This window comes from Lepidochelys kempii, chromosome 9, assembly GCF_965140285.1.
Source record: "Lepidochelys kempii isolate rLepKem1 chromosome 9, rLepKem1.hap1, whole genome shotgun sequence".
Classification (NCBI taxonomy): domain Eukaryota; kingdom Metazoa; phylum Chordata; order Testudines; family Cheloniidae; genus Lepidochelys; species Lepidochelys kempii.
The window spans coordinates 29,613,426-29,628,784 of NC_136388.1; the positions used below are offsets into that span (position 1 = coordinate 29,613,426).

Below are 15,359 nucleotides of genomic sequence, written 5' to 3' on the forward strand. Positions count from 1 at the left end.
CCCATCATCCACATAAGGAAACTAAGAAACAGAAAAATTAGGGGCCAAAATCTGTATGAGGTTGAGCACCCTCAATTGACAGTTGAGGATGCTCACAACATCTCAGAAGGTGCTCAGCAGAATGAGGCCAAATTGCCTTGCTCAAGCTCAGAGAGGAAGTCTATAACAGAACAGAGCGTAGAATTTAGATCTTCTGACTCCTGCTCCTGACAGGATAATCCAACCCCTCCATTATCTTTTATAATAATGAGCTCAGTGAATGTCCTCCAGAGCCACATATATTTTTTTTCCAGAAAGTCCTTCGGCGTATCCTCCCAGATCTGTAGATACAACAAATCCTGATCAGTTTTATTGGCAGTTTTCCAGGACTGATGTAAACATGATAAACTCTAAGATCCTACTGCACCATAGAAAATATTAATAAGTACTGCATGTGTCTCATGCATTTAATATGCTCTAGACTAGCTAAATGACACATGTTTATTGTGGTGGAGTAATTTTTTTATAAAATGTAAACTTTACAAGCCATCAGACTATGTAGTAATAAGTGGGGGAAGAGGGAAAGACATAAAGGTGAGCATTGCACACTGGTTGTATATATTTTCAGTGAACTTTTAACTAAATCCTTGGGGAGTGATGGGGAGGGGTGAGTAACCAGAAGGCTGTTTTCCTCTATATCACAAGATCAAATCCAGGTTAGAGGTGACAAAAAGTTATCATCTGATGGCTCTTTGTTGGCATGCTTGAAATGCATGGTGGATCCTGTCCAAGTTGACAAGTAGACATCACCTGTGGAAAAGTAGACCTCACCAACTCCATCAAAACAATGAGCACTAGTTGGTAGCTTGGTTGGAAGCGTTAACAGAGAAACCAGTGACCTGAGCATGTGAATTGAACTACCATCCCTAAAAGAGGACTTCCAGTTCAGGGCTAAGACTAGCAGAGTGGAGAAGCTCTCACTGTCTGAGCTGTTATGTATATAAGGCCTGATACAAAGTCAATCCGAAGACCCAGTGTCCTCAATGGGCTTTGAATAAGACACTGACAGAGTGCACAAGAAACCTGATAAGTGTCACTGTATTCATCCACAAACTCAATAACTTTCCCCAAAAAAACAAACAAAACCTGCAGTCTCACTCTCTTCTCACAAAGGATTTAGTATCAGAGTACTACAATGAAGGTCTCATGTTACTAAAATGTAATTACTTTAAAAAAATATTCTACAGTATATTTGCTAGCACGCTATGAATTATTAACACAAATTAAAACTAACATATGGTTGTAAAAATAAATTAAAGTACATTTTGTTATGCAGATTTTTATGGTGTTCACTTGATTACTCACTAATTTGCAAAATGTGGTAATCTGTAATAGGCATCCCAGTTATTAGTGAAATCATACTATACTGTAGTCTCCAGTGCTGACAAACTCATGTGTTCCACCAGCAATAAGTACCCCTTTAAAAAAAATCAGAAAAAATAAATAAAGGGCCTGATTCTCATTTGCACCAAGACCCATTTACACCATTCTTGCAGTTCAAAGGGGCTCAAAGTTGGTGTAAAATGGCCTTTGCACTCCTGAGATCCCATAAATGGGCCTTACTATAAATGAGAAACAGGCCCAGATCACTGAAGGATTTTTAGCAGCTATTTTATATTTTAGTATCTTGCATTAAAGTCAGTGGGAGTATTTAAAAAAAGAAAAAAACAGGCTATTTATTTAGGTACCTAGGTGAGTATCTAAGAGCCTAAACTTTGGCTCCCATTTTTGAAAATCTTGGCTACTGTGTATATGCAATCATAGTAAACTGGAACAGATGTAAGGGTTATCAATAAATAGTTGTCACGTCCTCTTGAGTTAAGATCAGGAGATTGCGAATGATTCACTTACATGAAAGACAAAGAACACTGCTAAACAAAATATCATGTCTAAAAAATACTCATTTGAGTCATTTATTAAATATATTTACATTTTTTTAAATCCTAAAATATTTATGATAGACTATAACAGCTGCCAAGTCCAAAGTTTCTGTCAACAACTCTGCAAATTCTCTGTCTCTTGAAATAGAGTTTTGTTTTGTAGATCTTATCTTTTTAATTAATATGATACAAGCAAATACTTACAAATAACAGCTTAGACCCACACTGAGGATTGATCTCTACCCAACAAAGAATGAAAAGTTCACCTTTAAGTCACCAGTTGAGCTAAGGTACCAAAGAGGAATTGCTTCTTTTTCATCAACTCTAGAATAGTGTATGTGCACTCGCGGGCTTGATCCAACCCCCGTTAAAGTCTGTGGAAAGGCTTTATAGTCCCCATGTAAGCAACAATGCCCAGGCGCTGTAGAGTATGTTATATACAATATATCACCATTCCCCTTAATTATGAGGATTTTAGTCAGACGCATGACATAAATGGGCCTATCCTGCATTCCTTACTCAGGCAAAACTCCCCTTGAAGACAAGGGGAGTTTTTCCAGTGTAAAGGAAGCAGCATCTGGCCTTTATGTAATCCTTTAGGTGTGGAAATTTATTTTGGGGTGAAGAAATAATACATGTATTATGGGACATTCAAACAGTTGCTGAGTAAAATTATTGATTGTCAATGCGGTGCTGAGATACTAATTTATAGAATTAACTAATAAGATGGCGTCATGTATAATTGTATTCATTTGGTCATTGCCTTTCATAAATCTCTACAAATCTACATCACCATGTGTTGGAGCAAAACTAGCTAATATTTATAATGTTTCATTATTTTGGACTACTTGGAATAAAATCTATAGACTTATATAAAATCCAGCACGATATGTCAGGAATACAGAGTCCACTTGCAGGATTTATAGTAGGACACAAAACACAAGCAGGCACAATACAAAACAGTAATTGCAAGCTACAAACAGCTGTATGGCATTTACTCAAAATACTTTTACATTTAGCACACTTATCATGTGGAACTTGGAACTAGATCGGTGTTTGGGGATGGCAGATATGAAATTATGTTTCTTTACTAGAATTTCAGGAATGTATACAGGACTGAATTATGAAATCCTTGCTCTGCCCTTATACAGGTAAAAATATTATTGAAATCTAGTATCAGAGTACTACAATGAAGGTCTGAGGAAGGACTTCAGAAGTTTGTCTATAGATAATATATCTAAAAGTTATATTTAGAAAAGACAGTGAACCAGTCAAATTGTCATTGAATAGCTTTCATACCAGAAATGAGTTGTTTGCAACCTTTTAGTACAGTTGTGTTTGCCTCTCAATATTTTGTAGTGTACTACCAGGAACACAAAGAGCATGTATACTTATGACTGTTGTTATAAGTTAGAATCCAAATACTGGGCTAACAGTGAAACACTGTCCTTATAATTGGTGTGACTTTTTTTTAATATGTGTCCAAGCTTTCTAAAGAGTCAGTGGAAGTTTTGCCAGAGTTTGGAATGAGGGATATGGCCCTCACCATGTGACTACTAAAAACACTGTACAATATTGTGTTGTTATGGTTTTAAAATTCAATGTTCTACTGGACTTCTTAAATATATAGTGGAACCTAATTGTACCGAATACCTAAATAATGAATCTCCATTTATAGAAGAGTAGGTTAAAAGTCTTAAATACTTTCAATATACACTGCATATGAAAATTAAAATTCCAGTTATGGTGAACTTCTACATACAGTGAAGTTCTTCTGTTAAAACAAAAATGAACCAAAATGGGCACTAATGTACTGCAGATAGTAAATATCATCAGTATGAGAACTATCATGGAAAAACAAAGTCTGATCCTGCTCTCACTGAAATCTTCCAGTGACTCCAATGGGAACAGGATCAGCTCCATACCCAGCATACCCCAATAGAAATATTCAAATTACTATAAAAGTTTTATTGAATGTGACATCTCATAACACAAAGCACCAACTGCACAAACGGTTCCCAATATTATCAGGGAATTATTTCATTCTATTTGTAAAAGACATACGTAAAGGAATGTTTTTCTCACATGTGCTAATCCTTGGCAAATATGAAAGGTGTGGAAATCTGGTCAATTTTCAACTTGTAGTCATATGGCTGACCGGGGCATCATACTGGAAATGACTGTTAGTTGGCTGCCACTTCTTATTTAGTATATATTCAAAGACACCTTTTGTGAGCCAAAGATATATATTTTTTGCAAGATGAATCAATAAACTTAAAACCATTACAAGAAATTAACCTATTTTAAGTAGCATGTAAATAATGTTATGTAAGTAAAAAAAAAAAAAACAGACAAAAATGCTGTATCTGTGCAGTTAATTGTACTGGGTCTGTAATTTACTACTCATGTAGGGCTTGATCCAACTCCCACTGAAGTCAACAGAAGTCTCCCCACTGATTTCAATGGGAGCTGGATCAAGCTCTTATTTCAGAGTTCATGCATTTTACCAGCTTAATACAGTTACATGCTTTGCAAATCTTTTTTCCATTGCTGCTCATGGAGGCATTCAACAATTTGCTGAGAAGAATAATTATGTGAGAAAGCACAAACCACATTACATAAACATTAAATATACCCTTGTGACTACCACAAATATTTGAAAAAAATATAGTCCAACTCTGGAAAGACAGATTTATTTTTGTTTCAAAATTTAAACTAAGCATTGCAAGCAAATTAATTGGATAGGTTCTGAATTATAATACCAGTGATATTCAGCATAGTAAAAGTTTTACAAGCAGACTGTTGTGAATAAAAATAAATAAACAAATCCAGACTGATTTTATGACTGCCAGTAAAAGCATTTTAAGTATATAACAATACTTTACTCACACAAAAGGTGATCCCTTTTATTTAAATTGAGACACTAGAATGATATAGGTAATAGTTTGTATTGTAACTCTCTGCGCTAAACCCAAAATGCCAGTCTAAAACCTTCAGTCTTTTGAATACTTTAGTTTTCCACAAACTGTAAGTTCAAGACAAGGATACACAATTTAGCATGATTAATTAAATAAATATTATATAGATATAAATAGCATCTTAAATTATATGATGTACATAATATGGAGTGTTTATAAATTACTGGTATAACGTTTTGTATATGATGCCTATATCTGACTGGTACAGTAAAGTTGGTGGAAACATATTGATATGCAATCCTTATATCATGTATGATTGGCTTTAACATATTTATTAAATGATAATTCTTTTAAATAATAAATGGAACTACACCTGCTCTGTTAAGACTGTTCCAAAATGTGCAATATTTTTTTCCTCTAAAAGCCCACCCTTCCTTACGCAGCTTAGTGCCTGATCCTTGTACTTAGGCCATTCAAATGTCAAACAAAACATGGTATTTTAAAGCAGAATACTTCTTGTTACACAGAAAACCTCTGTCCAGACACATGTTCTACTTCCCTGGCTTGTAAATATGAATTATGAATCAAGTGTATTTCTAATATGTGACCAGTTTGAGATTACCACTGGACAACAATCTCTGAGGGGGTTCAGTCACCAGGCTCATTCCATTTGCTTCTGTGAACAGTGAATGTTCCCAAAATCTACTTGAAATAAGATGAAGGAGGAGATATACCGAAATGTTTGTGTGTTTTTTCTCAAATCAGAAGTGAATATCCATATGCTTCTGCTGTTGTTGGAAATCTCGGCCTTACACCATCATAGTTTAAATTTTCTGACTGGATGTTAAACCTCTGAAACATCATTCATTTGCCCTAGAAAGTGCAGATTTGAATACATGTTCACTTCTGCACAAACTTGAAGAACTTTATGAATAAAATGAACTATTCCCATAGTTTCTGAACCCTGGTCTTGCATTTAGGTAGTGACTTTTGAAGGTATAGCTCAATACTGAACTTATGAGGAAAAAAAGCTGACAGCAAGGCATGGTTTTGCATTTCTGTCAGTTTTATTTGGAATTATATCCAGCTTGGGAAAAGCAGCCAGCTACCCTTCAAATTAATGATCAGATGATTTAGATTTATTAAATGTATAGCTGGAATCTTGTTTGTAAAATACATGTAAATAAGGAAAAGGGTGTGTGGGCGTGCCTATATTTTGCTAATGTGCACATTTTTCAAAGTTAATATTATTCATTCAGGACCAATAATTTACTAACAAAGTTATGATCTTAAAGCAAATTTGGCTACAACTCCAAATGGAATAACTATATTTAAATAAGAGGTCAAATTCTGTTCCCATTTAACTCAGTGGCCAAACTCTCCTTGGCTTCAGCAGAGACAGACTAGCTATAGACGTTTTGCCTCAGTGACGAGTGCAGAATTGGGCCCATTTCTCAACCTGCTCTGCACACCTTTCCTCCATTCCGCGAAGAGGGATTGTCTGCTTATATTTGTTTAGTCAGTGTACTACAGGACGGCGTACCTTAACCAATGCACCGCTCTCTATGAGCTGGGTAGCACATGTTCAACAAATGATTTATTAAAAAATGAACTGTTGTTTTCCCTTCCTTCTGACAGCAAATTAAAAAAAAAAGCAACAACAACAACAAAAGTCTCAAAAGTTGCCCGTGCCTTGTCATCTGAGTAAAGTCCTGCACAACTTCACAAGATAAACTTTGACAAGCTCATAAAGCCGTGTGGAGTTTCGTTCTCCTTTTAACGCAGGACTTTAACTTGGCTGTAATGTATGCTTCATCCCCCAGACAGTTGGGAGATTTAGATTACTATAGCATGTCAAAGAATTTCAGTTAAACCCCTTTAAGTAATACCAATGTTGGTATGTATATAGACACACATACATAATTCATGTATGTGTGTCTATATCAAATATTTAGTAATAAATAGATTGACACCCCCACAAAAAAATCCAGGCGCAGGATACGTCTTGAATAGCGTTTGGATATTTTCTCCTGATGGTGCAGCGCCTTTCCGATGGCTCGTTTATTAAGGGAGTTACACATTTTGCAATTATGGAAATGTTAAAATAAGAAGAAACCACATCAAAGATACACAGTTGGATTTTGCGTAGCGAAAGTAAAAGCACATCACTCCCATTCTGCTCTTATCTTAAACCATGTGCAAATTCCATCTGTATTTTTAAAAGTGTAACCCTATTTGTTACCCCTTGTAAGTCTTTGGAGCTTTGCATTTGATGTACACAGCGCGTAACACTTCCAGCATTGCTAGAGAGTAAGAAAATAACACCACTTGTTAGCGTAACTGGGACACTAGTTTCACACACTTATTCGGTACAAGGGCTTCTAAGAACGGAATTCATTAGAATGCAATTATTGCACGTATTTATAACCAGCACGAAGTGATAATGTGAAAACTTTTCGAGAACCGTAAAGTGCCATGAACTTGAGGGTGCTAAACAACTACAAAGATCGGCTTCTCCATTGTGATTCTCAGTCCCCTTTCCTCCTGCTGCTCTTCTCTCCTGAACTTTGTAAAACTTTCAGACCTACAGGGATAACTGTTTCTCTGTCAATGGAATCACGAGGCTGGGTATCAGTTTACTCAGATAACGATAGGATCTAATTTATCCAATCCCCATTTACAACCCGTTTCCTACTAAGGTATGTCAGCCAAAGGGCAGCTATCCTCTTAATGTTCATTTTCTTAATTTAAAGAGAGAGGGAGTAATTCAAATCCAACCTCATCTGAGTAATGGTGAATTGTATTAGGTCAGGGCTGTGCGCTGTGCTTTTAAAAAGAATTGACAAATGAATGTATAGGTGGCATTTTTGCTGTATCTGAATGATTTTAAAGGACAGATTTTTTTTAAAAGCGCAGGTTTTTCTTTTTTTGCAAAAAATGGTTTTGATTCCTCGGATACCTGGACAGAGTGGCATCAGGGTGTGTGTAACACTTGGGAGCGTTCATTGAACAAATCAACCCCGAATCATTATTGGATGTTCAAAAGTCCCCGTGTGGCAGCTGCATACTTTGTGTCGCTTGTTATGGTCTGATGTGTACTGAAAATTTAAAGATCAGACTCAAAACACAGCCTGGCTCTCCCCATAACAAAAAGTTGCTTTGCAGACGGCAGGGAATGGTATTAGTGCCATGGCTACTGCCTACGCCAGCGATGATTATTTGGTCTGTTTGCTCCCATTCAGAGTTAATACACGACAATAGTTTTACTCTGTGCTGCTTGACGTGAAACCACTGGGGCCGGGCAATTCTGCTCAAAACAAATAAAACGTCCACACACACACACACGGAACAGCGAGCCGAGCTGTGCGAGTTTGCAATGGAGAAAAGCATCACTTACCAGGGCTGGATTCTAGGGCTCGGCAAACGCTGCCAGGAGGGATGAGAAGTGAAAAACTGAAAGGAAACGCAAAAGGCCGAAAGTTGGAAGAGGGGATTTCGGGCGGGTTGCGGTGGTGGGGGGGGAGACACGGTGAGTAGAGTCAGGGGGAAGCGCGAGCACGGCGCTCCTTGCTCTCCCTGGCCGCCACCAAAACAAAGATCCGGGAGCAAGGCTCTGCCAGATCTACACACACAGATCAACGGAGGGCCAAACCGCAGCGGCTCACTAGCTAGCGGAAAGGGTTAACTCTCCCGCGGGTCAGGCTAGCCCCTGCCAAAGTTATTTTGTAAACAAATACGCCTGAAGGTAAAGGTTCGGGCGCCTTGCAAATAGCGAAGGGGCGAATGATTGAAAGTGGAATTTAGCATGCAAAATAATAGTCATTAATAAAAATATCGTTCCACTTGTCTGCATGTGGAAGCCACTTTCTCCCTGCTTCTGCCCTAAAATCGGGCGAATATTTTACTCTTCCCGACTTGGCAAGTCTGTTTCTGAAAAACGTGACTGTCTGAGACCAGGCGGAGTTTGGGATTAACAGGAAATACCCATTCTAAATCAACTCGAGATGTGAATGAGGAAAGAGACAAAACTGCAATAGTCTTTACAAAGCACAAACATGGAGACCCAAGATTAAGAGGAGCTCAACAGTTTTCTTCAGAGTTAAATTAACCCGAAGTGTTTTCCTAGACATCTAACAATCATGTGACTCAGGTGTGTGGGCGTTCATTCGTGTATTTCCTCTTAAACGTCATTACAGCCCTTCGTGCCACTAAAAATACCAGTGGTAGCTAGGTTTTACTGCAAGAAGCCTGATTTGAAAATTATCTTCGAGCTAAATTCTGCCCTCGGTGAGATCCCCACCGAAATCAATGCTATTGCATGGGTGTAACCTGAGGACGGGATTTGGCCCTTAATGTGCATTAAAATTAATACAATTAATTAAGTTCTTCCGCCTTATTTAGCACCTTGTAGGTGTCTGGTTTGAATGGCTGAGTCTCAGAATATATCTTAGAATATGTGGTGGGGGAAACAGAGCGAGAGAGACAGAGTCTTCAGGCAGTGGATTGTCACTGGATAATTTCAACACAATCTTGCTCCACCCATAATAGCCATTTTGCTAACTTTGACATTGGATGCCACTAGCTGGATTTGCCTCTTCGCACTTGAAGACTGAAGACGGAGAACAGTCGTTTAATGAGAAATCTGTGTCAAGGCACAGGTGTACCTGAAGGTTCTACTGTATGATATTTGTGGGTTGTTTCCTACAGAAATCATTTCTTACAGACACAGAGCATTTCGAAAAATCTCATTAGTAATGTTAAACTAGCATATTTATGTTAACCTGGTATGTAACTTTGCTATCACACAAAAGGCTTAAAATCACTTTGTGTACATGAACAAGGAATTGTCATAAATAAAACAAAAACCCCTGCAAATGGAATAAATAGTAAAGCTATTTAGCTTACGTGTGTTCCTGTAATATATAACGTGATGTCGATATATCAGCAATACAATTTGATGGATCATACCGAGTAATGAGATTTTACAAACAGAAGAGATTCAGGAATCCAGTACAATAACCCTCCTATCTTCCCACAAGAATATACATTTCTAGTCGATCCACCAGTTACATTTTGCCACATAGTACCATGAAAAGCAACTTATCCAGCACACATCTGATCTGAAAATTAATTATTATATTATTATTATTATTATTGAAGGATCCGGTGATTTGCTAAAGTAGCCGTTAAATCAAATATGTTGCATTAGTCCAGCATGCCTTAGGGGAAGAGGAGAGAATATCCTCGTAAGCAGACAGACAGATGCATGGAGCACAGAGGTGGAGTCTCCAAGAAAAGGAAATCAAATGCCATTAAATATGGAAGAAAGTGAATGGGATTTTCAGTTGGTTTCTGAATAAAAAATAATACCCAGTATGCTCGATGAGAAATAAAACTAGAATAATATCCAAGCCTTTTCGGTTAGAGAAAGAAGGACTTTTACATAAATAATTATAAGTAACTAATCAAATTATTGTTCAGCCGCAGTTACAGCAGTGCTGCTGCAGCCAGACAGTGCTTATTAGAAACTCTGTTGCTGCACAAAATGATTGGGCTTGCTACATTGTCTGTTTATCCCTGTGTCTAATAGTCGAGGTTTATGATCCTACTATGCCTTATATTATGATCTTACTTAAACCATCGCTGCCTGAAAACAAACACGTGCATATTCCCTATCAAACTATTTTGGGAGCAAAGCCAGCGGTTTCAGATGATTTAGGCTCTGTGTGGTTACCTTCTCTAGACAGTTAGGAGGTGGTGAGAGTCATAAATATTCAACAGCACGTGGAGCCAGAGTGCCCAAGCAAGCCCTGAGAGAGCGCATGCGCAGGAGTCCACATCTAAAGCCAAGCACTGTGTGTACTTAAAAAGAGAGCAGCCTGTTTCATGTGTGGCATTAGCAACTCTTTCAGAAACATTGGCAGCCTGATGCAGCAGGCAAATACACAGAGTAATCTAAATAGGAGAGTTTCTTGTTTTCTAGGAAACATCCTTAGTGAAGTAATATCCATTACCTATCTCCAAATTCCCAGAGCCTTCCTCCTGAAAGAGGCAATATCGAAAAGGAAACACATGTTCTTGCAGTTAGGAAAAAAAAAATGTTTGTTATTTCGCTCTCTGCCTTCTGAGTTTTAAATAGGACTTGGAATAGGAGAAAGATCCAAAAATTGGCTTCAAGTCTTAACATGTGATAAAACGGGACTTCCAGGTTTTGCTAAAAAATTTGTATGAAAATCCCTACACACACACACCGAAATGCATATGTGTATATGTGTATTTCTGATAATGTGGTCTGTTTTGATCGCTATGAAGATAAGAGTGTGTGTGTGTGTGTGTGTGTGTGTGTAATGTGAGGTACCCAAATACACTCGCATATGCATATACGGAAAATTGTGTGTGTATATATATTATACACGCACACACACACACACACAAGACGAGAGGCAGTATGGTCGTATATATCTCAAAGGTAGTTAATTTGATTTATTATTCTTAAAAATCCTGTCTCCAGTACGGGCGTCATCTGGAAACTTCATGCTATTTTATACTATCATTCTAAAGCCGAAATAAATGTTAGGAATTGATGACAGCTTCCAGCTGCATGGAAAAAATAGCCCCCTGGTTTCAAATGACAGTGTTTCTTGTTATCGAAGATGAACCAAATCTTCTTAATAGAGTTTAGCAGGGGAAAAAACAAAACAAAAACCGTTGGCTGTATTTTGTATATAGTACATACTACGGTTACAATACACCTGGGATAAAATAGAATACACACTAGTGTATCCTCTTTACTATTTCTTGTCCACAATTAAGTAGCTCATTAGATAATTTCATTCTATATATGTGTACACACACACACACATAATTTGCCTCTAGAGAAAAAGAGCCCTGCCTAAACACACGTGTGCAGGTATCCTAATATAGACACAACTAAATATTTAAAAAAAAATAAAAATAAAACTACTAATGGAAGTGCTAATTGTAGTGAGCCTATATGTATATATAACTGTGTGTGTGGACAGAGACAGAGAACATATATAGTGTGTGTATACATACACACACCCACAGTATAGAACTACTGTAATTTTAGTCACATATACAATTTTGTATGTATATGTGTGTACACAGACACATACACAAAATATAGATAAATCTAGCTATATAAAATAGTGCATCCAATGTCTGCGTGGAATCAGAACTGATCAATCTTCAGTCACGTTTTCTAAATAAGACTTTTCTCTGCCTATTTAAAAATCTTTGTAAATGTCAATATTTCTAAGTATACGTTTTGTATGCAACTACATCTGCAAAGTTTTCCGGGCATTTTAATACTTGTTTCATTCATTCATCAGTATTTCACAACAATATTTTCCTGCTTTTTAATACAAATGTTACAATGTCCTCTCTAAATACCTTGTTAAAATATTTGAGATTGGTTAATTAATACAGCAGGATCGATAACGTATTCTAAAGATTAAGTATACTGCAAACGCGTCCGTGTCACGCACACACAAACCCGTACATATGCAAAAGTGTTATATCTAGACGTGTGCTTATATGTGTATACACGCATATGATATAATTATATATACATATATGTTTCTCTGATTGTTTACTCACGAGTAGCCACCAGTGAAATACACGTCGAGCCACGTAGACCAGATGCACTTGCATTACTATCAGCAATCTGTTATACAGGGATTTTAATTTTTTCAATGCTGCCTCTTGAAAATTTTATATTTAACCTGTATTATAGTTATTTTACTAGTTTAATAGCAATTGGACTGATCAGACTGGCGGCCTATATTCCTTCTCATTATTTTTATAGGGACTGTTCTACACAACGAATATATACGTTCATTTTAAGAAGGGTTTTTTGAACTGTTAAGAAGTGTTCTTTTTAATGAACAGGTAATTTTTAGAGGCAAAAACTTACCAAGTTCTGACAATTTGCTAATCTGATCAGCAAATCAACAAATAAAAGAAGTCCAATTGCATATCCATCAGTAGTGTGACTACTAATTTGACTTACAGTTAAAGCAGAAAACGATAAGCAGACAAGGCCAATTCAAAGCTTATATATTTTTTTCGGATACGTATTTATTTACCTCTTCTTAATGCTGGCCTCGGCTTTTTAAAAATGCAAATGATCATTCACAAGCGATTAAAGCGATTGGAAAGACGAATCTTTAAGAAAGATGGAAACTACTGATTATTGTTATGTAATTACATATGTGTGTGTATGTAACACACACACATACATATCTGGTGTGTGTGTGTGTATATATGTACATATAGATATATCACAAAAACAGAATCGTGTGTGTACACACACACACACATTCACCTTTGACAAATATTGTTGGGTTGTGGGATATCTTCAAATGTTTCATATTGACTCGATAGAACTTTTCGATAACTTGTAGCATGCTAAATGCTCTAACAGGGTAAAGCAGCGGTGATCGTCTGAGCTACAGCATACTGGCTAAATCAAAATACACAACTATACACGAAATAAGTCATTTTCAGCAAAGTCTTCCGTTTCTGCTAAATAGAGTCTAACAATATATTTCGCTACTAACATTCATGTATTTCGAAACCTAATAGCCCATGAAGAAAAGTATGAAAAATACATCTCAAGAAGCAGACATTAAAGGTACGAACAAAATAATAGAGTACATTTAAGTTTGAAAAGCTATTGTATGCAACCTCTATCCTTAACATTACTCTTTTCATTGATCGTGGCAAGCTGTTAATTTCTACTCTGAAGTTGTTTTCGTTGCTAGCTAACTCAAGTTAAACATCCGATACAATAATCACTATCTTTGCAACATATATATCTGTACCATGTGATTTCAAAACGCTATTCCTTGTCTCATAGCCAAGGAGAACGTTGCAATTATGAAGTAGATTTGAATTCAGTATTAACAATTTTATGTTTAGGAATATTCCCTAATTCAAACCATATATGGTATAGCGATCATTCATTATTTCATGTCACTGTGTTTAAAAAAGCATTACAAATATACAATAACAAAATTAAATCTCGATGTTTTGCGATCTCAGTAAGAAAGCGTAAAAGAATAATCATTAACCATGTGTTCAGATATATGTAAGTAATACGTCTGTATTAAGTGACCACTAGGAACTAAATATGCAAGCTCAAACAAACTTGCAATATTCATCTTTTAGACTAAATATCCCTACCTGAATTATGTTTCTTCTCCAATTTGTGAGGGTAGGGATTTGCATTTCCCCATATATTTCTAAACCCACCTGTATTATTTTAAAACTCATTCCCCATTACACGGATGGAAAAATTAAACTTCAAACATTCCCAGGATATAATATTTGAGACACATTAAACATTTTTCCCGTTATTTTGTCTTATTAAATACAGGTCTTCAAGTTGCTACAGTTTCTATTTAGGTCCAAGTGGTCTCGAACTTCTTTAAATCTCGCATACCTCTGCAAGGTGGCGCTCTTTTCATTTAAAGCTGATATTAGACTTATAATAAGAATAACATTTTGGACAAAGTAAAGTTAAACTATAAAATTTCCCACAGTTCCTTTAGAGGAAATGAGTCTATGCAGAACTAGCCGAAGATTTCTTTCTTTCTTTTGACCGATTAAGGGTTATTTTTGTGATAAGTCACAAATAGCGATATAAAAATATTAAGGGGACATGAAAATACTTTAAAAATCTATCAGTAATATGCTATGGATAGTTTACGGATACAATAAAAGAAATGTGAATGCTTTAATATGAACACATACTTCCATCTCCCCTCCCCCCCACTTCTAGCAGTTAATATGCCTATTGACTTACTATACACATAATATTTCTTTAAAGAAGCTGTTAAAGTGTCATCTTGGTCTACTGGAAGGTCAGTTTGTGCAATTCACTCTATGACTTATCACAAGCACTCGCAGCTTTAGCCAAGCTCATGATTTGTGTTGTCTGTTGATATGTTGTCTGCTTAATGGGGCGATCATGCAAGCTACAACAAGGAACAAAGCCCAACAGTTCCAACAACCGTAGCTAAGTTAGTGGAAGCAGTACAGCTTGCAAATCTATCAAACTAAACTGCAAGAAAGACAATCTGATTTAGAGAAAAGGCGTTCTGCTACAGTCATTAAGCACAAGTAATTTAGATTTTTTATATTGTCTTCTCATTTACAAATTTACTGTATCAACGCCAGCCAATGGAACGAATTTCTTAAGTAAATGAGAAATAAATAAAAGAGATAGAAAGATAATCAAATTACATAAAATAATTCTTACCCCCTAGATTTATTTTTTAGAAAGCTATTAACACTGGCAAAATTATAGTAATAATAATAACAGAGCATAAGAAGTAATTGATTTAAATTAGCATCACGTTTTAAGAAATATCAGTAAAAATGTCTTTATGAACCTAGTGTTACATTTCTAGTAGGGGAAAGGCCCTTGGAAAGCCATGAATCTACACCATGAGAATTAGTTATGGTCACAAATGCTTGAAATTAAAATAGCAACTAA

General features: G+C 36.4%; 1 long non-coding RNA gene across 1 annotated transcript in view; it reads right to left on the reverse strand.

Annotated features, from left to right (window-relative positions):
* The window catches only part of LOC144930882 (uncharacterized), a 53,255-nt gene extending 44,454 nt beyond the window's left edge, over positions 1-8,801 (reverse strand). The window contains exon 1 of the long non-coding RNA XR_013636347.1: positions 8,235-8,801. This is a non-coding gene — a long non-coding RNA (uncharacterized LOC144930882). The remainder of the gene's footprint in view (positions 1-8,234) is intronic.
* Between the last annotated feature and the right edge of the window lie 6,558 nt (positions 8,802-15,359).